The sequence below is a fragment of the Coccinella septempunctata genome, chromosome 7, assembly GCF_907165205.1.
Source record: "Coccinella septempunctata chromosome 7, icCocSept1.1, whole genome shotgun sequence".
NCBI lineage: Eukaryota > Metazoa > Arthropoda > Insecta > Coleoptera > Coccinellidae > Coccinella > Coccinella septempunctata.
The window spans coordinates 20,793,382-20,818,745 of record NC_058195.1 but is presented as its reverse complement, the minus strand read 5'-3'; the positions used below and the strand labels follow the sequence as shown (position 1 = coordinate 20,818,745).

General features: G+C 34.1%; 1 protein-coding gene across 2 annotated transcripts in view; it reads left to right on the top strand.

Annotated features, from left to right (window-relative positions):
• The window catches only part of LOC123318072 (TBC1 domain family member 16), a 443,130-nt gene that overhangs the window by 66,286 nt on the left and 351,480 nt on the right, over positions 1–25,364 (top strand). The gene's annotated exons all lie outside the window — the stretch shown is intronic.

Genomic DNA, 25,364 nt, shown 5'->3' with positions numbered 1-25,364 from the left:
TGTGAATAAAAACAAAGAAAGAAATCGCGGGGTGTCAGATCTGGAGATCTAGCAGTCCAATGTTGGGGTCCTACCCTTCTAATAAAATGACCTGAAATACTGATAAATACTTTTGCTGGTGCATGAATATCATCAATGTTTCAATAACAAATTGTAATAAGACCAGAACAATCCATAGATTTCCATAGATCCAATAATGACTATAACGGAATCAGTGGAGAATTCGAAAGTGCATTTATAACACTTATTCGAAGTGCCAATCATTACCTCAACTAAAAGACCAAATGTGGTGAAAATCAGTTCGGAAAATTAATTCAGTTCCACGTTGTCCATAAAAAGCGATTCATTCGGAAGATATCGAATTATAATTATTATTTTCATGATCATGATAGCGTAGTTTTTTCTATTTTTGTTCATTATCAATAATAAAGCTTATTATCACTGTTAATGACTTATCTGGATAACCAGATATGCTATAAATATCAAGAACAAATGCAAGACATATATTGAGAACGAAAAAATTCAGTTGAACATTTCCAATTCCATTTTTAGATTTCCTCAGTTGATTGGCGATCATATTCATCCCATTAATTAATGTGAAGTAAAAGTCAATATGCAGCGCTGTTTTTTCCAGACATTTCACGATCAAACAATTATTCATTAGAAATAATCTGAAAAGGCATACCAAAGTTTCATTGATTTTGAGAAAATGAATGAAGATACCTGAAAAATTCAAAATTATGACGAGAAAAACTACAAACAGAGTGTTTTGCATGAGTTTAAATTCGAATATATCCTCAATGAGTCCGGTCCTGTGTTCGTCAACTTTTAATGTTCTGTTTTATTGAAACTTAGAAGTTTAAGCGGATAATGAATTTTTAGCCGAATCCAACTAAAATATTTGGAGTTATAGCCGAACAAAAATTAGGGAAATTTGAATAAACTCCTCTCTATATCGGAAACGGAATGCCTAAGACACACATATGAGGTGTTTTTGAACTAAGCTCAATGCCCTCTATTCATGGTTTTCGTTTGTCCGTTTACTTGTGAAACACCCTGTGTACTGAAAAATTTCAAAAGACTCCTCGAGCAATTAAGAAATGCCATTAAATCAAGGAGTTTCTTTTGAACCGCTATGATGAAAAATGTCAATATCCAGTTATTATTATTATTTGGGGTGATTCACCGAAAATCCCCAATATCTCGAACACCAAGGCACTTTTGCCAAACGTAAAATATATTTATTTGAACCGCCATAGAGTACTCTACCCGCAGGCTCCATATTATCCATTCATTACGCCACACCCTGTATAATTATTATTATTATATCAATGTATTGAAAATACAGACATGAATACTAGGCAGTTGTTTTGTTTGAAGGTGAAGCTCCTGTTGCTTCAAACTTCTTTTAATTATTTTGACTACCATTCACGCAAGATGATTTTTGTTGAGGAATTCAACATTCTCGTAATTATCCGTTCATTTCTTCAAGAGATACCCATTCCCTACCACCTATGAGTATTCAATTCAATGCTAACACTGCATCAAATGCATTTCATCTTCGGGTTGATTTTTTTGAATTCTACAACTGATGTAACGTCTTCAGCCTTCAGCCAAAGAAAATAAACAACAGTAACTCTCCTCAAGCTACTGATTACTTCTATTTTCCATGTAAATAAAATAGATTTGGTATGTCTTCAATCAGTTTGTATAAATGTCAATTATGATCGTTACATATTTTCGACGCAATATTTTCCGAAGTGATTTGACATTGTGATGAAATACGTAATTACTGAGAGTCTCACGTAGAACGGACTACGTAGCACTGATTTAAAACTCAAACATGTTTTGACAAGCGTCTTAACCCAACATTTTCGTACCATACAGAGTGAAAGGTATTCAATTTTCATGGCCAATCCTGTGCTAAAATGAAAGTGAATGAAGTATAGAAGCTGAAAGTAAAACGTATATCTTTGTTGATTCATTCGGGAAAAACATTTCAATGGAGTTCCTCATGTCGTGAATATAATGCCCAAAATTTAGATAACTATTTCATACCAGAACAAATTCGGTAAAATTGTCTTTGGAATTAATCTCATATGCAAAGAAAAATTTCATTGTCATGTATCATTCATTTTAGGACCTATACGGTATTAAACTCCCCTATCGGACGAAGTATCGTAGACATAGCATACTTATTCAAAACTGTTGATATTCATGAAGAAAAGATAATAATTTCTGTCCAAATTCATATACTCCGAATCCTTATCAATCAATTATTAGCGTATGAAGTATATTAATATCAGTATCGTTCTCGAACTATGTATATTCAGGTTTCAGTATGTGTGAATGAATCGGAAGAGCAGCTGTATTCTGTATATGAGTAGAATTCAAGCTGCCCTACTTTCTGTCCTCCTGAAATCTGGCAACGTTGCGGGAGGTGAGAGCGCACTACTAATAAGAAATATATGCGGAGGTAGTAAGGTCTGATTCGTTTAAAGAAAAATTTTTCAATGAAAATCTTTTCCCCTCTTTAGGTACCCCTGTTATTTACCTTCCCCTCTACATATATAAGCAGAAATTATTCCAATTAAAAAACTCCTTCACCCGGAGGTCAGGTCGCCCAATGAACTTAACGGAGGTAACAACGAACTACGGGTTCATATATATATATATATATATATATATATATATATATATATATATATATATATATATATTATATATATATATATATATATATATATATATATATATATATATATATATATATATATATATATATGTATGTATGTATGTAAATCGTCAAGTCTGGGGTACTTTTCAGTCGCTAAATGGTCAGTTTGGAGACCTGACCCCAAACTTTTTCAGAAATTGTTTAGATGGTTAGTTTGGGGACGTGACTCCGAACTTCTTTAAAAGATGTATATAAAATAAATTTCCGATAATTAATTCGTTCCGAGACAAGTGAAAGCATCTCTCCTGAGCGTATTGTTACCGTATTCTTTCGAATTATTCTACAAAGTGAATCTGTTGAACAATTTTGTACGGTTAAATGACTTTTTTTAACGACCAAACTGAAAGAGTCTTCGAAATATTTTTATCCCCAAACTGTTCATAAGATAACTACAAACAAGCTCAAACCTCGCAATTTTCACAACAGAAAAAGTTATGAAGTTCAGTAAAGTTCAATGACCAATAATGATTTAATGATCAATAATAATGTACGAAATCAGATGGATAGGGTTCGTGAAGAAATTTATCCTATATCCACTTCAAGAAATTCATATTATGATGGTTTACATGGTTAACTTGATATTACCATAACAAAAATCCACTTTTTTCTTAACATTTTGCTGATTCGTCAGTTATCGACAATAAATGTATTCTACCCGAAAATGATTCATTTATAGTAAATACTTGAGTCTAAAATTTTCCTTCTGTTGTAGACCTTTGACAAGATTTTTCATTCGCCGAAGGTGTCCCCAAAAATATAAAGCAATCACTTCCCTGCTGTATTACCAGTCATTGAATTTCCAAATTTATTTCCGAAAAATCTGAACGATTTATAAGTTTTCAATCACTTTTCATGGATCAGTTATGAAAAAAATTAAAAACAGTTCTTTTCAGACTTCATTTGATATACACTTCCGGTACGATCGAAAGACTCAAGTCGACACAAATATTTCGGAAAAGAAGTTTTAACCTTTCTGTATAAAATGTGAAACGATCCAATGTATCTAAGTATACAGGGTAATTTCTGACAAATGACCAATCGGGCAGGTGGTAATAGGGGATCATATGAGGAGTCAGATATGGGCACTCAAACATCCAATTTCTGAGATACTTGGTGTTTTCCGAACATCACAGTATATTCAAACCTCTATAATTTCCAAACTATTGAATATTTCTGTCTTTAAAGCCCGTTTACAAGAGTCGAAAATTCTCTAGATAATTACTAGTGAATTCATGCACCGTGAATTCTCTGCAGTTACATACGTACTTTCACTACTTTCAGTAGAATTCACTGTTCAGTTGCATACTTTCTGCAATTTTCTTGCCAAAATTCTTTAAAGAAGGACCGTACTCTATTATAAACATTTTACGCCCATGTATCAAAACATAAATCTGTACGCGAAGAATTTTTTTCTGTCAGTTTCGTGAAGACAAGAAAAAATGCTATAGAAATCAATGATGAATTCAAAACTAACATATTCATGAAGACGAGAAGAAATGATTCGGCAACAATGTATTCAATTAGCACATTTTTTTTAATTGATTAGACACAGGTTTCGGGAAATTCATTCATAGACGAACAATTCATATTTGAATTGAACTTCTAACGAACACATAGGAAATATGATAACCTATTTATGAAATTTCATCAGTAAGATGCTTTGAATGACTATGCATTTTTCAGCTTTTTTCTATACATATAAAACTAATTTCCGTAACATTCGAGGGTTATACCGAAGATCAGCACATACTTCATCAAATCTCTGAAATAATTCAGCTCTAGTATTGATATTTTCCGGATAGACTATTTTTTTCTAATGACCCTATAAAAATCATCCCGAAGGTATAAATCAGGAGATGGTGCTGGCCTTCTTTTAGGACTTCCTCCACTTATCCTGCGATTTGGATACTCTGAATGATGAGAAATAATTATTTCAGAAATATTTTTTCCCCTTTTCCGAATATGTGGATGATTAAAATGTGAATCATACGGAGTGGTGTTTTTGATATCTGATCATCAAAACTAGGGCACTAAATCAGTCTTTAATATCGAAATACATTTTTAACACCTGCTTCTCTCTCAAACATAGTTTTAAATATTATTGAAATCAGTCGATTATTTCGAGATTTGTAAAATAAAAATCCAGATATTTTGTTTTTCAGATGGTTCTACTATAAACAAAAAATTTGTGCTATTCAGATTGATCATTGATTTCCATAGCATTTTTTCATGTCTACGAAATTGATAATTAAATTTTTTTGACTCATATACTGAGGGATGTTTTACTACTAGAACGTAAAAAGTTTATAATCTTGTACGGTCCTGTTTTTTTATTGTTTCGCAGTTTCGAAACTGTCGGGATTTCAATATAATGATTTTCAGGAAACACCCAGTATCTCAGAAACTAGTAGGCATAAAATATGATTGAGTGTCCATTTCTGACTCCTCATATTGTCCTCTATTATCCCCTTTCAATGGGTCATTGGTCAGAAATCACCCTGTATATATCCACCGAAGTTTTGCGTCTATAAGAATATCAAAAGTAAGAAATATTCCTTTCTTGCTATTGAGTTTCAAAGTCTCATTTGAGTTTCATTTCATTGTTATAGAAGATTTCCTGCTCAATATTGGGATATTTTTAATAGGTAAAAGTTAGCGAATTTCGTCATCAGGGAATTCCTACGGCTGTTGCTATGTGGATATATTTCATTCGTTAATTTCATAGACAGCAACGAACGGGGAAGAATATTCTAGAATTTTCAGGAGTTGATGAGCTTGTATATCCGAAATTTGTTCAGTTCGGGGTCAATTCATGAAAACGGGGGAATACTTTGTCTGTATTCAGTTAAGTACGGAAATTCTGATTTCAGAAGTTCTCTCTCACAAATATTCTACATCCTTTCCGCAATCTGGTAATACCTATTGAGTCAATAATTGTCATCAAAAATTCCTGATCGCTTTAGATGGATGGATATCGCACCGCATGGATTGGATTTATATTCAATCGTTTGAAACACGTAATTAATGAAAAAAATGGCTAATTACGGTTGAGATCTTTTACGTAGCAACACTTTCCCAACCGGTGGAGGAGAAGTAGAATATTTCGATGATTCTGCAAGTTAAATATATCGTTGTTAATGTTATTTACGTATGCCCCTCGTAAAGTTTGGAACCTTTATGCTTTATGTTATAGTATGATGATCATGAGGATAATATTATCTTCAGAGTAGGTATCTCAATAATAGAACGGGTGGATTCAATGAGTTTTATTGAATTATGTCCATATATTTTTTTTTATTGAATTTAGAAAGATTTACAAGCTACTTTCAAAAGTATTAAGTAAATGTGTTGTATGTAGAGACTAAGAAAAAGTATTGAACATCAATTCTTAGTTAAGATTATCCAGTTAGGTCGTTCGGCCAGGTTCTTTTCAACCTCCGTGAGTTGAACGGATCTTCTGTCAGTTGGTCGATCAGTTGGTTAGCATGTCCTTCTAGCTTCTGATGATATTTTCTCGAGTAATTTTCTATTTCTGTGGCGACATATGGAACTCTTAAATCCTCATGGATGGTGTGGTTGGAGACATACCAAGGGGCATTAACCACTGAACGTAGTATTTCAGATTGGAGTCTTCGGATGATTTGAATATTTGATGGTTTTAACGCAACCCCCGAATTGGATGCCGTACGTCCATATTGGCTTGATGATTGCCTTGTAAATAAGTTATTGTGGCGGCGTAGTTGTACCCATGGTAGAGGAATACTTCATCTCACCATGATGGTACCAAGGGTAGCCAAACGATGGCATCACTGCGCACGACGGTTGCGATCACAGGGTAGATTAAACGTCTATTGCGGTGCAGCATACGCCAAACGATGGCGCCACCGGCGACGCAACACTCTATACCTTCGACGTAACCGGCGTTTATAGCAGGCACAAACTACGCTACTTTGGCGGTATGTGCTGGGGTGAGTTCACGCCATTTCAAGAATGGCGTGCTCTTGGGGTGATTGTCGTCCCACTGCTAGGGTCGGACTCATCAGGTAGGTTAATGAACCCTAGAACACATACACCTCAACAGTATTTCAACAACAGAACGATTGGCTGCAGTAAATTTTATTGAATAATTTGATATTTCAGTTTCCCTCAATTAGCCCGACGGGAGGTTTTTCGACAGTCTTCTATAACTACTGAAGAATTAAAAATCAGAATCGAATTGATATTATTATTAGAAGTTTTCTATTATTAGTGTTTATGATTTGACATATTGATACTGTGATTTCATTGTTCAATTCATGTTTTTCAATATACACGACACTTGACAGGTCAGTTTGTAAGTATGAGTTATATTGTAATTTGAAGAAACGATATAACTTCCTAACTTGAATAGATTATTGTGGACTCATTGTGTGTTGATATAACAGATGTTGGTTTCTTTCCCTTTCAATCTTTTTTTATAGATGCAGCATTTGTACCATGGACTTTTTTCAGCAATGGAATACTGAAATATTCATTTAACTTGCTGCATATAATAACCAGTTTGTCGGTTCGAATATTCAAATTCTCACGAATTGAAATGATCTCAATTAATATTTCTGCCATGGATTTCAGTCATAGTAGATAGATAAGTTGAAGTGCTGTAATCCGGTGGCGAGCATGCTATCCCGGATTTACTGTTCTTTACTCAGTAGATAAGATACGCCCACTAACCAACTATCATCTTTTATTTTGAGTAATTCGGCGCAATGTAATATCATGTGATATTTTGAATATTCTGCGTCTAAACTTTTTGATGCTTTATAAAATTTTCACAGATTTATTGATTCCATTAGAAAATTCTCTAAAAAAATATGTTCAGTTATTTTTTTTCAGTAATAATTGAAATGACCATTCCATATCGTTCTTGGTTTGAATCAGTTCAATGAAAATTCATAACATACATTATTTATACTCATGAAAATCGTAAAGTTTGGAACCTTTTTGTTATGGTATGGTAAGTTTGGAGTCAGTAATATTCCAAGTGTTCCTCAACGATGGAAAAAAAGGTTACAACGAATTTTATCGACTCATTTGATATATTCCGTCCAACATGAATTAATTTATATCGGGCGGCAGTGGCGGCACTTCAATCTTCCTATATTAATAACATATTCATACCTACTTATGAGAATCGTAATGTTTTGAAAACTTTTTGTTATGGTAACAATAAAAATATTGTCACCTGTAAAAATACAGTATTTCAACAACAGAACGATTGGCTGCAGTAAATTTTATTGAATAATTTGATATTTCAGTTTCCCTCAATTAGCCCGACGGGAGGTTTTTCGACAGTCTTCTAGAACTACTGAAGAATTAAAAATTAAAAATCAGAATCGAATTGATATTATTATTAGAAGTTCTCTATTATTAGTGTTTATGATTTGACATATTGATACTGGAATTACATTGTTCAATTCATGTTTTTCAATATACTTGACAGGTCAGTTTGTAAGTATGAGTTATATTGTAATTTGAAGAAACCATATAACTTCTTAACTTGAAAAGATTATTGTGGACTCATTATGTGTTGATATTACAGATGTTGGTTTCTTTCCCTTTCAATCATTTTTTATAGACGCAGCATTTGTACTATGGACTTTTTTCAGCAATGAACTACTGAAATATTCATTCAACTTGCTGCATATAATAACCAGTTTGTCGGTTCGAATATTCAAAATCTCACGAATTGAAATGATCTTAATCAATATTTCTGCCATAGATTTCAGTCATAGTAGATAGATAAGTTGAAGTGCAGTAATCCGTTGGTAAGCATGCTAATCAGGATTTACTGTTCTTTACTCAGTAGATAAGGTACGCCCACTGACCAACTATCATCTTGTATTTTGAGTAATTCGGCGAAATATTCTGCGTCTAAACTTTTTGATGCTTTATATAATTTCCACAGATTCATTGATTCCATTAGAAAATTCTCTAAAAAATATGTTCAGTTATTTTTTTTTTTCAGTAATAATTGAAATGACTATTCCATATCATTCTCGGTTCAAATCAGTTCAATGAAAATTCATAACATACATTCAACTTGTATATATGCAATAGCCCATACAATCAGACTCAATAGAGTCTGTTTATTACTCACCTGAGTGTTTTCAGATGCAAAAAAATCTATGAAATTTCCATTTCAATAAAGTGAACACATATCATTACAAGAGTGAATTGAACACTTTGTGCAAACGGAACGTGAAGATCCTGAAATAATGAATCAACAGAATTTAAGCAAATATTGAAAACAAACGTGTATAATAACGATTGATTTTTCATTGTTTGTGATTTTTCTGACTCCATTCACGGAATAACACATATGTATATCAGAATATCAGAAAAAAAATCAAATATAAGGATGACCCCAAACTTGAAAAAATGTTTTTTTTCTGGTTTTTTCCGGTCCAATAGGTCATATATACGAATGTATAGTAATGTATACAAAAAAAATGCCACCTTAAAAATGTCCCCAAACTTGACGATTCACATACATATATATATATATATATATATATTTACATCCCGGCATCTATAGGTCCTCACCATATGATCCAGCAATAGGTCCTCTACCAAAACCCATGAATATATATCAGATTTCTCTGCGTATATTGGTTATTTGGCAAGGTTCGAATGTGAATCCGCCCTAATACTGGTCAAGAAAAAAAAAATTTCCTTCGCATTTTACTATGTTTGGGTCCTCCCACGAAAATGTTCACTTTGGCTCCTCCATGTGTATATATTTTTATCCATTTTACGATCCTTCAGTCTTCCGCTGTATATAGAATATACAAAATGTGGTGGATAGTTCTTCCGATGTATAATTTTCTTTTCATTTCACAGTGGAACAGTCCCCCGACAGTGTTGTCGGAATTAATGATCATAAAATTGACGGTTTTTATTATTCGATTCGTTTCACCAGTAGTTTTGTCTATAGTGAATCATCACGTGTTGTGGTAACAAGAATATATTTCGAATGAAAAGGGGTACAACTCTCGACTTTTTAATACAGAGGATTGGCCATATGATACATCATATGAAAGCTCATTCTTTCAACTTTTCATAATTTGCAGCTTTTTGTACAATTGAATTGAATTTTAATAATTAATGGTTTTTCATCATATCCCCTAAGAATATTTCCTGATTCGTGCTCTTGCATGGATCTTTTCTCAAAGATATCATATTTTTCGATTCTGTTTATTATTCAGTTTTTTGAGTTACTTGAATCAGCAAATGTTTGCTTGTGGAAAAGTCAGAAAGTCTTTAGGTCAGGAAAATCGACAGAAAGTTCAACTTCAGTTTGAAACAGATACTATGTGAATTAGTTTTCCAAAAGAAATTTGCCATAACTACTTTTTAAGAGAGAGAATCACAAGTTAATTCATTGAAAACTATAACTAATTATTGAAAACTATTAGTTTCACAAATGTTCGAATGTTCGTTGAAGAACATTTTGTAACATCGCTGGGGTCATTTGTTGCCATTCGTTGACAATACGATGACGTAATTCTTCTGAGAATTCGGGCTGAGTAGAATGAATTCTTTTTTTTATATGAACCCGCAACAAACAACAAAAAAATCGAGTGGTGAAAGGTCAGACGATCGTGAGGGTCATTCTGAAGATCCTCTTCTTCCAATCCAACGATTTGGAAATCTATTGTTGAGTAACCCCATTCTGCTGAAACTCATCTTCTGAATACTGCTCATTATTCTCGATAATGTCAGTCAACATACTCGTATTGAATCAAAGTGGTTTTGAACGTATCCCCATTCAGATTTCCTGGTAAGAAAAAAGGGCCACTTATGCGATCACCAAAGATTCCAGCCGAAACATTCAGTTTTTCTTGGTGATGTGTATGAATTAACAAAGTTAATTTGGGATTTTCATCAACCCAACGAAATTTAGATCATTGGTCAATCGCTCACTCATCACTTCACATGGTCCGAGAGCTTGCAACAAAAATGGTCCAGAGTTTTTTAATGGTGCAAAATTAAATATTATTTAGTTTTGGGAGTGTACATGAGTCAGCACCCACTCGCAAGGTCAGGTAGTGGAACACCTGAGGGCGCCGCGCTTTGATGTGGGTATGAAAAAGTACAACATGTTCTGAAAATGTTTTATAATGATTGAAAATTTTCAGAAAACTAGTATATGGTGCAAAAATATGGAGAAAGTGGTCAGACTTCATTTTTGTGCAATACGGCGGATCAGCATCCCTCATAAGTTGTCTCCGAGGTTGTCGTTATGACGGTGTCAGTGAAAGAGTTTTGTAATGGCTGAAAATGATTTTACTGTTTAATTATCATATATTATTTGAGAATAGAAGAATCAGAACAGAGGCAGTCAGCATACGCTCAATTTTTTTTTTGGTGAGGCAGGGAGAAAATCTGCAAATCAGACGAACCACCCTCTCCGGAGGAGAAACAAGTGTGGGGTTTCTCACTCTCTTGAGCTCGAGACCCACTAAATACCCTTAACTGCTTCTTCATAGGTTCCGGGCATTTTGCCTTTTAACCAGTTGACTCTTATGGTTTCTGGACTCTCACACGATCATAGTCGTGTTGATAGTTGTATGCTGCCTATAGCCTTTATAGGTTAAGCTCTTCTTTGGTTACATTTGAATCCTTAACTGATCTCTCGGTCTTCGGTGGTAGGTTCTTGACCTTCTAGCTTCTTCCGTTGGATCGTAGTCGACTAATCTTCGTAGTTCCTCATTTGGATGTTGTTTGACTTTGTCGAATATCCTTTCCGCCTTTCCCTTCATAAATTCTGTAACTGGTTCCATTCCAAGTCCTTGTAGATTTGTTTGTTCCTAACAAACCAGGGTACAGGCCTCAGTGGCCTGTATTCTCTTGATGTGGGGCTGCGAAGCCCCATGCCGCCGATCCATAAGTGAGTTGTGGTCGCGCAATAGTTTTAATCATCGTCAACTTGATGTTCTTATTCATATGACTTCTTCTGAGTACGAGTGGATAAAGTCTCCTCATTGCGGTTTTTGTTTTACCAACTGCACATTTGATGTGGTTTTTCTATGTAAGTCCTCTGTCAAGCTTCACTCCTAGGTATGTTGCTTCATTTTTCCATTCAACCTCTTCTCCATCAACTTCAAGGTTTTCTTCCATCCCCAATCTTCTCTTTCGCAGTAATATTGCTTGAGTCTTTCTTCATTGATTTGGATTTTCCATTTGATGCACCATTTGAGTAATTCATCTATGGCTTCCTGCAGTCTCTGGTGTATGATTTCTGGGCGTCGATGTCTGAACGCTATTCCCGTGTCATCTGCGTACAAGGTGAGCATATTTCTAGCATTCTTCGGGATATCATAAACGTATATTACGTAAATCAGAGGACCAAGTACCCATCCTTGAGGCACTCCCGCTTCCAATTGTCTGGTTTGAGAGGTTGCTCCATCTATATTCACATAAAAGGTTCTATTCCTCAGATAGTTCCTTATAATCTTGCATAGCTTGGTCGAATATCCTGCTTTTTTCATCTTGTAGATAAGGCCTTCGTGCCATACTCTATCAAAAGCTCTCTCGATGTCCATCAGAACTAATCCTGTGGCCTGTTTGGTCTGTATATTCCTTAGGTGACGTATTCTATGAGCCGTAGCAATTGGAGTTCAGTCGAATGTTCTCGTCGAAATCCAAATTGTTCGGGTGGGATTATCTTCAACATTTCTGTTTCCTCATTCAGCCTTTTAGCGATAACCCTCTCGACGATTTTCCCTAGTGCTGATAGTAGACTGATTGGTCTATAATTTTGAGGAAATTTCCGTTCCTTTCCAGGCTTGTTGAAAACTATCATTCGTGCAGTTTTCCATCTCTTTGGGTAGAATTCGGTCCTCATCACTCCATTTGTAATATTCGTCAAGACTGCTATTTCTTTTCTAGGCAATTTCTTCAACATATAATTCGTTATCCTATCTTCTCTCGGCGCCTATTCCTATTTTTCAATTTCATTATAATCTCTTTGATCTCTGTTGGTGAAGTCGGTTTTGGAATGATTTCGGTTTCCGGTGGTTCCATCATCAGTTCTTCGTTTGCCTCCACTTCTTCTTCTAGATCTTCATTGTCATCATCATTTCTGTAGTTCATTCTGGCTTCTCTCTCAATTGAGTCGGCAAGTCCTTCGGCTTTTTCAAGTCTCGTATATACCATTCCGTTAGCTCCATGCAGTGGAGGTATAACTGTCCGTTCTCGTCGTAAGCGTTTTTGCATTTTTCAAACTGAGTGATCTATTGTATTCAGTTCACTTAATCTCTGGTGCCATCTGTTATTACGCCGCATTTTTCAATATCTGACTATGCTTATTCAGTTTCTTCTTGTCTTCTTCTCTTTTTGTTTTTCTGTAGATTTCTCTGAATCTTCTGTTCTTTTTTATAAGTTCCTTTGTATCCCTTGGCGTATCTTCATGTGAATGTTTCCGAATTGGTTTCCTTATTCTCTTGGTGCTTTCTTCATAGGCTTCTTTTATTTGATTTTCCAATTTTTCTACTGCTACATCTAATTCATCCTGGGTGTTTATTTGGGGAATTTCTGTGATTTTCTCTTGAAGTAAATTCTTATATTTCTCCCAGTCTGTGCGATTCTTGGTTTGTGTCTCTTCTTCGTTTCTTGGGCCATGTCCCACTATGAATTCTATGGGATTGTGGTCTGAAGTTCCGTGTCTTCTATTGTATCACTGCTGATTTCTTAAACGATGTCTTTCATTACGACAATGTCCAGTACATCGGGTAGTCCATTTACTCTTGGTATGTAGGTCGGTATATCATGTCCTATCACAACTGCATTAAGTTTTTCAGCATAAATCTTCAGTCTTCTCCCGTTGGTATTTTCCACCCTACTGTTCCATTCCTACGATTTGCAGTTAAGATCACCAATTATGATATACGCTCAAAATGCGGATATTGAAATTGTTTATACAGCAATGCGTGTTGCTGACAGGTGTCTACCTACCTACCTACCTACCTACCTGAACTTTCTAGTGGTTTGTGACTCATGTACCAACACCCTCAACACTACATCATATTCAATTGTGAGCCATTACAAAACTCTTGCCGATTTTACATTTAACAGAATGTGAGATGAGAGGGAAGGATGCGTTTTAAAGCCTCTCCACTGAAATGCCATTCTTACCTACTCGCAGTTTTTACAAACGAGCCTCTGGCGACCGAACACGTGCGGTATAACATCGAAAGGTCGAGCAGTTCAAATACTTGGGAAGCTTCATTAACACTCTAGGGTTGCGTTCACAAACTTACTCAGCGCAAGCTCTGAGTAAGCTCTGATTACCCGAGGCGTTCACAAACGTACTTTTAGTTCCTCAGAGTATGCTCTCTGAGCATGACCATACTCATACTCTACTCTCGGAGTAAGTTTATGAACACACCCTAGGGCTAAACTGAACACAGAAATACACAACTGTATTTCGGCCTCACGGATATTCTCGAAGCTAAACGACAGAGTGTTTCAAAATCACGACCTCAATCTGAAGACTAAAACAGCTGTTTAGTGGTCCTCCCAACGCTTCTTTACGGAAGCGGAAGCTTGCACAAACAAAACAACGTCATCTAAGACATTATGCATATGCATTATGCACATGGTTCCATAAAGTTTCAAATGCAGAAGTCTTGCAGCGCGCAAGTTGTAAAACTATTGAGACTCAAGTAACGAGGTCCCGACTCAGATGGAGTGGCCACATTCTGAGGATGCAAGACACAAGACTCCACAAAAAAGCTCTGTGTGGCGAATTCACAGAGAGAGCTCGGAAAACAGGAGGCCAATATAAGCGGTTTAAGGATATACTGCATCTATCCTTAAAAACAGTTAATGCCAATCATAACTGAGAACAACTAGCGTTAGACAGATCACAGTGAAGGTCTCTGGTCCACAGTTATAATGAGAAATACAGCGGCGGCCAGATCTGGTCAGTTGGCTATCCATGCCAACAGTGTGGAAGGATCTGTGTTTTCTCAGTCACAGGAGGGCACACAGTCGCAAGTAGCCCTAAGGAATTGTTGGTTTGATCGCAGTTTTTTTTTTGGAGTCTTTTTGTAGATATATTCTTGGTAACGGGATACAGCAATAAATGAATAAATGAACAGAATTCCAGGTGGCACGGCGGTCAAAATCATCTGCAGGGTATGTACAAGATGGAATTCGTACGGGTGGAATTTATGGCGCTTCGAAATGTTCAAAATGCTACGCTGAGAACCAGATTCTGTTACAAGTTGCCTCGTACTCGATTTTGGATTGGGAGCTACCGGACCAAGAAAGAACTGTCACATTCACCCCTTCATTCATTTTTACATTTCGCTTTTTACTACACACTGAACCAGTTTATCGGAACTTTGCCATGAACTCGAATACGTATTTTCGATTTACATTTCGATCCAAATGAAGCTGATTGAATAGTTCAGCCGTTCTCTTAGGTTAGCATATAGGTTATTTTCGAAAGAAGTGAAAAAATTTCCAACCTCTCTGTAATCGTGTAAACCATGATTTCGACTCAACGCAGGTTAAACAATTTAACTAATCGACGAAAGAAATCAAGTAAAATGAAAATCGTGGTTTCATTGTTATTTGATTGCAATTAATGGCTGGAGGACACAAGAATAATCTTTATTAGATAAAACAAAAAAGGTATTATCAACAGTTCTATTCCTTACACGAGGAAAATCAATAAGTGCCGATATTTGTAGCAGGAAATGAAAACTCTTCGCCTATAAATGTCGAACATACAGAAAAAAGTACCAAATACAGAAGTTCGAAATAAAGGAATATGACATCTTGGAGAAAAATTTATGCAAGATCGCGAATCAGGAAATATTCTTAGGTGATTCGAGGAAAAACCATTAATTATTGAATTTTATTAAATAATTTTTCATATGAGAAAGCTTAAGTGATGTGCTTACAAATGATGTATCACATGGCCAATTTTTCCCTATTGAAAATTCGAGAAGGATAACCACCCTGCTTAGGAGATGGCTGTTTTACTTCTTAAATGTCTTAGAACCCATAGTTTTTTCACAATTTTAAGAAAATATTCTGTAATATTATGAACATCCATTAATTAGTCAAATTCAATCCGATTTTCGAAAAAAGTACAAAAATAGAAATCTGACTTCATAAGATTTCATAACATGAGGTATCACACAACCTATCTTCCCTATTCAAAATTTGAGGGTTGCAGCTGCCACGTTCAAGGGAAGGCTATTTTACTAATAAATAATCATGAAATAAAAGTGTCCCCCTTCAAACAAAAATCGCCGTTTTCAAGGAATGTGGCCAATTCGCCGCATTCTGTTTCGTTTTCAAATGGCCCTCCTGTAAGTTCACCGTGACTTATACCTTTACACCTGCGAACAAGATATTGAAAACAGAAACTCATGAAATAATCCAACATCTACACACAGCGTAATGTAAGATTCACGAATGAATACAGTGTTGCCGAAAACACGGAAGACCAAAGTACGGTGACTCGAAAAATTTTGTATAATCGAGGAGGACCGATCCTATGTAGAAAGCTCGAAAATATACAACTCAATATACGCGTGAAAGCGCCCTCCTAGTCCAGCGCGGCAACTGCCGCAACTAAAGTATTCAAAATCGACAAAAATCAGCTCTAAGTCGTCCCGCTGAAATTTTGCCAGGTGGTTGCCTATGCTATGAGGAACCATTTAACACGCGATGTGTTAGGTCCTCCGTATACGGAGGACTTATCGCAGCCGGAGGACCAATACCATGAAATCGGGCTATTAGAAGAGGACCTATCTACCGCAGGATGAATATATATATATATATATATATATATATATATATATATATATATATATATATATATATATATATATATATATATATATATATATATATATATATATATATATATATATATATATGTAATGATATGTGTTCAATTTATCGAAATGGAAATTTCATAGATTTTTTTGTATCTGAAAACACTTAGGTGAGTAATAAACAGACTCTATTGAGTCTGATTGTATGGGCTATTGCATATATACAGGTTGAATTTATGTTATGAATTTTCATTGAACTGATTTGAACCGAGAATGATATGGAATAGTCATTTCAATTATTACTGAAAAAAAAAAATAACTGAACATATTTTTTAGAGAATTTTCTAATGGAATCAATGAATCTGTGAAAATTATATAAAGCATCAAAAAGTTTAGACGCAGAATATTCAAAATATCACATGATATTTCATTCCGCCGAATTACTCAAAATACAAGATGTTAGTTGGTCAGTGAGCGTACCTTATCTACTGAGTAAAGAACAGTAAATCCCGGTTAGCATGCTTACCAACGGATTACAGCACTTCAACTTATCTATATACTATGACTGAAATCTATGGCAGAAATATTGATTAAGATCATTTCAATTCGTGAGAATTTGAATATTCGAACCGACAAACTGGTTATTATACGCAGCAAGTTGAATGAATATTTCAGTAGTTCATTGCTGAAAAAAGTCCATAGTACAAATGCTGCATCTATAAAAAACGATTGAAAGGGAAAGAAACCAACATCCGTAATATCAACACACAATGAGTCCACAATAATCTATTCAAGTTGAGAAGTTATATGGTTTCTTCAAATTACAATATAACTCATACTTACAAATTGACCTGTCAAGTATATTGAAAAACATGAATTGAACAATGAAATCCCAGTATCAATATGTCAAATCATAAACACTAATCATAGAAAACTTCTAATAATAATATCAATTTGAGGCTGATTGATTAATATTTTTCATCCTTCAGTAGTAATAGAAGACTGCAGCAAAACGAGAGCAAAAGAACCGAGTTCTCGATAGAGCTTCTCGCTGCGATACCTAATAATTTCTAAAAAGTTCCTGTCGAAAAACGTCCCCTCGGGCTAATTATGAGAAACTGAATTATCAAATTATTCAATAAAATTTACTGCAGCCAATCGTTCTGTTGTTGAAATACTGTATTTTAAAGGTGACAATATTTTTATTGTAACCATAACAAAAAGTTTTCAAAACATTACGATTCTCATAAGTAGGTATAAATATGTTATAAATATAGGAAGATTGAAGTGCCGCCACTGCCGCTCGATATAAATTAATTCATGTTGGACGAAATATATCAAATGAGTCGATAAAATTCGTTGTAACCTTTTTTTCCATCGTTGAGAAACACTTGGAATATTACTGACTCCAAACTTACCATACCATAACAAAAAGGTTCCAAACTTTACGATTTTCATGAGTATAAATAATGTATGTTATGAATTTTCATTGAACTGATTCAAACCAAGAACGTTATGGAATAGTCATTTCAATTATTACTGAAAAAAAAAACTGAACATATTTTTTTAGAGAATTTTCTAATGGAATCAATGAATCTGTGAAAATTATATAAAGCATCAAAAAGTTTAGACGCAGAATATTCAAAATATCACATGATATTACATTTCGCCGAATTACTCAAAATAAAAGATGATAGTTGGTTAGTGGGCGTACCTTATCTACTGAGTAAAGAACAGTAAATCCGGGATAGCATGCTCGCCACCGGATTACAGCACTTCAACTTATCTATCTACTATGACTGAAATCCATGGCAGAAATATTGATTGAGATCTTTCCAATTCGTGAGAATTTGAATATTCAAACCGACAAACTGGTTATTTTATGCAGCAAGTTAAATGAATATTTCAGTATTTCATCGCTGAAAAAAGTCCATGGTACAAATACTGCATCTATAGAAAAAGATTGAAAGGGAAAGAAACCAACATTTGTAATATCAACACACAATAAGTCCACAATAATCTATTTAAGTTAGGAAGTTATATATCGTTTCCTCAAATTACAATATAACTCATACTTACAAACTGACCTGTCAAGTGTCAAGTATATTGAAAAACATGAATTGAACAATGAAATCACAGTATCAATATGTCAAATCATAAACACTAATAATAGAAAACTTCTAATAATAATATCAATTTGAGGCTGATTGATTAATATTTTTCATCCTTCAGTAGTAATAGAAGACTGTCGAAAAACCTCCCGTCGGGCTAATTAAGAGAAACTGAAATATCAAATTATTCAATAAAATTTACTGCAGCCAATCGTTCTGTTGTTGAAATACTGTATTTTAACAGGTAACAATATTTTTATTGTTACCATAACAAAAAGTTTTCGAAACATTACGATTCTCATAAGTAGGTAGGAATATGTTATAAATATAGGAAGATTAAGGGCCTCCACTGCCGCCCGATATGAATTAATTTATGTTGGACGGAATATATCAAATGACCGTTTTTTTCCATCGTTGAGGAACACTGACCCCAAACTTACCATACCATAACAAAAAGGTTCCAAACTTCACGATTTTCATGAGTATAAATATCTAATGTGAAGATCATGGACGTTAGATATAAATGCGTTAAAACCATCAAATATTCAAATCATCCAAAGACTCCAATCTAAAATACTACGTTCAGTGGTTAATGCCCCTTGGTATGTCTCCAACCACACCATCCATGAGGATTTAAGAGTTCCATATGTCGCCACAGAAATAGAAAATTACTCGAGAAAATATCATCAGAAGCTAGAAGGACATGCTAACCAACTGATCGACCAACTGACAGAAGATCCGTTCAACTCACGGAGGTTGAAAAGAACCTGGCCAAACGACCTAACTGGATAATCTTAACTATGAATTGATGTTCAATTCTTTCTAAGACTAAGACTAAGGTCTCTACATACAACACATTTACTTAATACTTCTGAAAGTAGATTGTAAATCTCTATAAATTCAATGAAAAAAATCTAATTATATGGACATAATTCAATAAAACTCATTGAATCCACCCGTTCCATTGTTGAGATACCTACTCTGAAGATAATATTGTCCTCATGATCTTCATACTATAACATAAAGCATAAAGCTTCCAAACTTTACGAGGGGCATACGTATATAACATTAACAACGATATATTTTAACTGGCAGAATCATCGAAATATTCTACTTCTCCTCCACCGGTTGGAAAAGTGTTTCTACGTAAAAGATCTCAACCGTAATTAGCCATTTTTTTCATTAATTAAGTGTTTCAAACGATTGAATATAAATCCAATCCATAGGGTGCGATATCCATCCATCTAAAGCGATCAGGAATTTTTTATGAAAATTATTGACTCAATAGGTATTACCAGATTGCAGAAAGGATGTAAAATATTTGTGAGAGAAAACTTCTGAAATCAGAATTTCCGTACTTAAATGAATACAGACAAAGTATTCCCCCTTTTCATGAACTGACCCCGAACTGAACAAATTTCGGATATACAAGCTCATCAACTGCCGAAAATTCTAGAATATTTTTCCCCGTTCGCTGCTTTCTATGAAATTAACCAATGAAATATATCCACATAGCAACAACCGTAGGAATTCCCTGATGACGAAATTCGCTAACTTTTACCTATTCAAAATATCCCAATATTGAGCAGGAAATCTTCTATAACAATGATATGAAACTCAAATGAGACTTTGAAACTCAATAGCAAGAAAGGAATATTTCGTACTTTTGATATTTCTATAGACGCAAAACTTCGGTGGGTATATACAGGGTGATTTCTGACCAATGACCCATTGAAAGGGGATAATAGAGGACAATATGAGAAGTCAGAAATGGACACTCAATCATATTTTATGCCTACTAGTTTCTGAGATACTGGGTGTTTCCTGAAAATCATTATATTGAAACCCCGACAGTTTCGAAACTGCTGATTTTGATATTTGGTAAAATTTTATCTTTGAGACAATCAAGAGCAGAAATCGATAAAAAAAACAGGACCGTACAAGATCATAAACTTTTTACGTTCTAGTAGTAAAACATCCCTCTGTATATGAGTCAAAAAATTTCAATTATCAATTTCGTAGACATGAAAAATGCTATGGAAATCAATGATCAATCTGAATAGCACAAAAATTCTGTTTATAGTAGAGCCATCTGAAAAAACAAAATATCTTGTTTTTTTTTACAAATCTCGAAATAATCGACTGATTTCAATAATATTTAAAACTATGTTTTAGAAACAGGTGTTGAAAAATTATTTCGATATTAAAGACTGATTTTGTGCCCTAGTTTTGATGATCAGATATCAAAAACACCACTCCGTCTGATTCACATTTTTATCATCAACATATTCGGAAAAGGAGAAAAAATATTTCTGAAAAAATTATTTCCCATCATTCAGAGTATCCAAATCGGAGGATAAGTGGGGAAAGTCCTAAAAGAAGGCCAGCACCATCTTTTATCCCTTCGGATAATTTTTATAGGGTCATTGAAAAAATTAATTCATCCGAAAAATATCAATACTAGAGCTGAATTATTTCAGAGATTTGATGAAGTATGTGCTGATCTTCGGTATAACCCTCGAATGTTACGAAAATCAGTTTTATATGTATAGAAAAAAGATGAAAAATGCATGGTTTTTCAAAGCAGCTCACTGATGAAATTTCATAAATAAGTTATCATATTTCCTATATGTTCGTTAGAAGTTCAATTCAAATATGAATTGTTCGTCTATGAATGAATTTTCCGAAACGTGTGTCTAATCAATTAAAAAAATGTGCTAATTGAATACATTGTTGCCGAATCATTTCTTTTCGTCTGCACGAATATGTTAGTTTCGAATTCATCATTGATTTCTATAGCATTTTTTCTTGTCTTCACGAAACTGACAGAAAAAAATTCTCCGCGTACAGAGTTATGTTTTGATACATGGGCGTAAAATGTTTATAATAGTTCTTTAGAGAATTTTGGCAAGAAGATTGCAGAAAGTATGCAACTGAACAGTGAATTCTACTGAAAGTACGTATGTAACTGCAGAGAATTCACGGTGCATGAATTCACTAGTACCTAATTATCTAGAGAATTTTCGACTGTTGTAAACGGGCTTCAAAGACAAAAATATTTAATAGTTTGGAAATTATAGAGGTTTAAATATACTTTGATGGTCAGAAAACACCAAGTATCTCAGAAATTGGATGCTTGAGTGCCCATTTCTGACTACTCATATGATCCCCTATTACCACCTGCCTGATGGGTCATTGGTAAGAAATTACCCTGTATACTTAGATATATTGGATCTTTTCTTATTTTATACAGAGAGGTTAAAAAGATTCACCTCTTTCCCGAAATATTTGTGTTGACTTGAGTCTTTCGATCGTACCGGAAGTGTATATCAAATGAAGTCAAAGTTCCTGAAAAGAACTGTTTTTAATTTTTTCCATAACTGATCCATGAAAAGTGATTGAAAACTTATAAATCGTTCAGATTTTTCGGAAATAAATTTGGAAATTCAATTACTGGTAATACAGCAGGGAAGTGATTGCTCTATATTTTTGGGGACACCTTCGGCGATTGAAAAATCTTGTCAAAGGTCTACAACAGAAAAAACATTTTACACTCAATTATATACTATAAATGAACCATTTTCGGTTAGAATACATTTCACAAATGAATTTTATTTCTGGACGTAAGACATGAAGTTTATTTTTGAAGAAAAAAAAATTTTTTTTACGATGAGGCCTAATTAATATATATCATTGAACTAATAAGTTCAATGAAATATACAGGGTGTTTCAGAATAAGGTTCCGTGAATTTGGGATCCTATTCCTCAGATGATTTTATGCTACAAAGACGCTATGGATATTGTTTCTGAAATACAGGGTGTTCAAATACAAAAAATTGTAATATCAGAAGTTATCTCCAATGTCGGAGTACATGACATAAGTATTTGCAGAATTTCCTGATGAAATTGCTTTTATTTTTATCTCAGAAAGTATTTATTTCCGGTAAAAAACTCAAGAAACCATTCTGACTGTGGATTATTGGATAATTACGAAAATAATTTCAAATTTGAAAAAAAGCATTGGCGTACCATTTTTTACCAAATTTAATAATAATATAATAATAATAAGGTTTATTCAATTCCTACAATTATTGTGATACAACAAGAGGGAATAAGTCAATTTAATTCGGAAATAAGTCTGTACGGACGCCTCTGAGGAATATAAGAAATAGTTTGATATTTGAAAAAATGTGTTTTAATGCGTACTCATAACCTACCAAAACTCGAATGAAAACAGTGTACGGTTTTAAAAATATTTCCGAAAAACCAGTTTTTGTTTTGAATTTCAACAGCCTGTATTTCAGGAACAATGCGAAAGAAACCCATAGTCCATGGTATGTATCTTTGTATCATATAATCATCTGAAGAATAAGACACCGAATTTACAGAACCTTATTCTCATCTTGAAAATTCATTTAATTAATTGAGTGTTTGGGCCCTATAATCAGGGACTCCAAATATATACATATGTTTGAAATGAGTTTCTATTCAGTGAGGATGAATTGAAGTCTCAAATGCGTTTCTCTGCTGAATATTAAACTTTAATTTACAAAAATACAAAGCAGTACCTATTGTCGATATAGCCGTCAAATATCAAAGAAACAACATTTTCAGCCTTCAATCCAGATTTCTTAGATCGATAACGGAATTCTATGAATTGAATTTGATCTTCACAATTATGACAAAAAACGCGAACTTCAAACATAAAAACTCACGTAACAGTACAAATTATACCAGAGAAACGCTGAAACATGCGATATTTTCTTCACATGTGTTTAAATCGTAATATTTGAGGACGTTTTTCGTTATGGTATGGCCAGTTTGGGACAAAAATATTTCAGTGATCTTACAACGAAATTTTTACAAATGAATTTCATTTGTGAAAGTGAGAAACAGGTTTTATTTCTGGAGAATAAGAGCATTCACAATGAGGCCGTCATGTTAATCTCTAGGTCGTGTTATAACTATACTTATTCGCAATATATTTGTGTTTTTCAATAAATTATAAAATATAATGCTATATATGGTGAAAGTATTTATTATATTCAATTAATTCATTGTGGAAACCTTGAATCTTGGTCTACAATTTTGTATGTGTGTGAATCGTGAAGTTTGAGGACGTTTATCGTTTCGGCCAGTTTTGGGATTTCATTTATTAAATGATGGAAATACCTCTAGGTATATTCTGCACCTATTCGTCAGGAGCAAATCAGTTGGAAAAATTGTTGCCTGGCAATGAGAGAACAATGAAACATCTACATATTTCAGATAGTAATAAGATGTATCATGTACCCTGGTTCCAGTATATTTCACCCTCAATTGTCGATAACTGACGAATCAGCAAAATGTTCAGAGAAAAAAGAATTTTTGTTGTGGTAATATCAAGTTAACCATGTAAACCATCATAATATGAATTTCTTGAAGTGGATATAGGATAAATTTCTTTACGAACCCTATCAATCTGATTTCGTACATTATTATTGATCATTAAATCTTTATTGGTCATTGAACTTTACTGCACTTCATAACTTTTTCTGTTGCGTAAATTGATCTAGAAGACTCTTTCAGTTTGGTCGTTTAAGAAGTCATTTAACTGTACAAAATTGCTCAACAGATTCACTTTGTAGAATAATGTGAATACTGTAACAATACTTGTCTCGAAACGAATTTATTATCGACAATTTATTTTATATACATTTTTTTGAAGAAGTTTGGAGTCACGTCCCCAAACTAATCATCTAAACAATTTCTGAAAAAGTTTGGGGTCAGGTCTCCAAACTAACCAACTCCCAGGAGAAAAGTTTGAGGGCCGACCCCAAAGTTGACAAATGTCTCCAAACTGACCATTTAGCGACTGAAAAGTACCCCAGACTTGACGATTTACATACATACATATATATATATATATATATATATATATATATATATATATATATATATATATATATATATATATATATATATATATATATATATATATATATATATATATATATATATATATATATATATATATATTTTTTTTTTTTTTTTTTTTTTTTTTTTTTTTTTTTTTTTTTTTTCCTTCACACCTCAACGTGGTACGCTCTCTAACAATGCCCGGGTAGGATAACCAAGAGCACTGTTTAGTGTCAGTATGGAGAGATTATTCGTCGCACGATTCCGACCGTACCCAATATTGCCGCCTTCTGCATCCACAATATTGTGTTTCCAGGTAAGTTTAGCTCTTTTATATGTTGCACTGTTCTCCTGTGTACTAGACCGTTAACACTTATTACCAATGGCATTATAGACACCTTTCTGAGCTGCCACATCGATTTGATTTCCTGAGCTAATATTTGATATTTTTCATGTTTTTCTGCATAGGTTTTGGACAGATTGTGATCCGAAGGCACAGCGAAATCTACCAGGATTGCGGACTTTTCGGCCTTATTCCAGATGACCATGTCCGGCCGATTGTGTTCAACTTTTCTGTCAGAGATGATCGTGACATCCCAGTACATTTTGGTTTTTTCATCCTCCAGGACCGACTGAGGTGAGTATCTATAATGTGGGGTAAAGCCATTGAGCAAGTCCTTGCTTATGCATACCAGCTGGTGAACCACTTTACCCATATTATCATGCCTTTCCAGGTATTTAGTCGGAGCTATTGTACTGCAGCCTGCCGTCAGATGATAT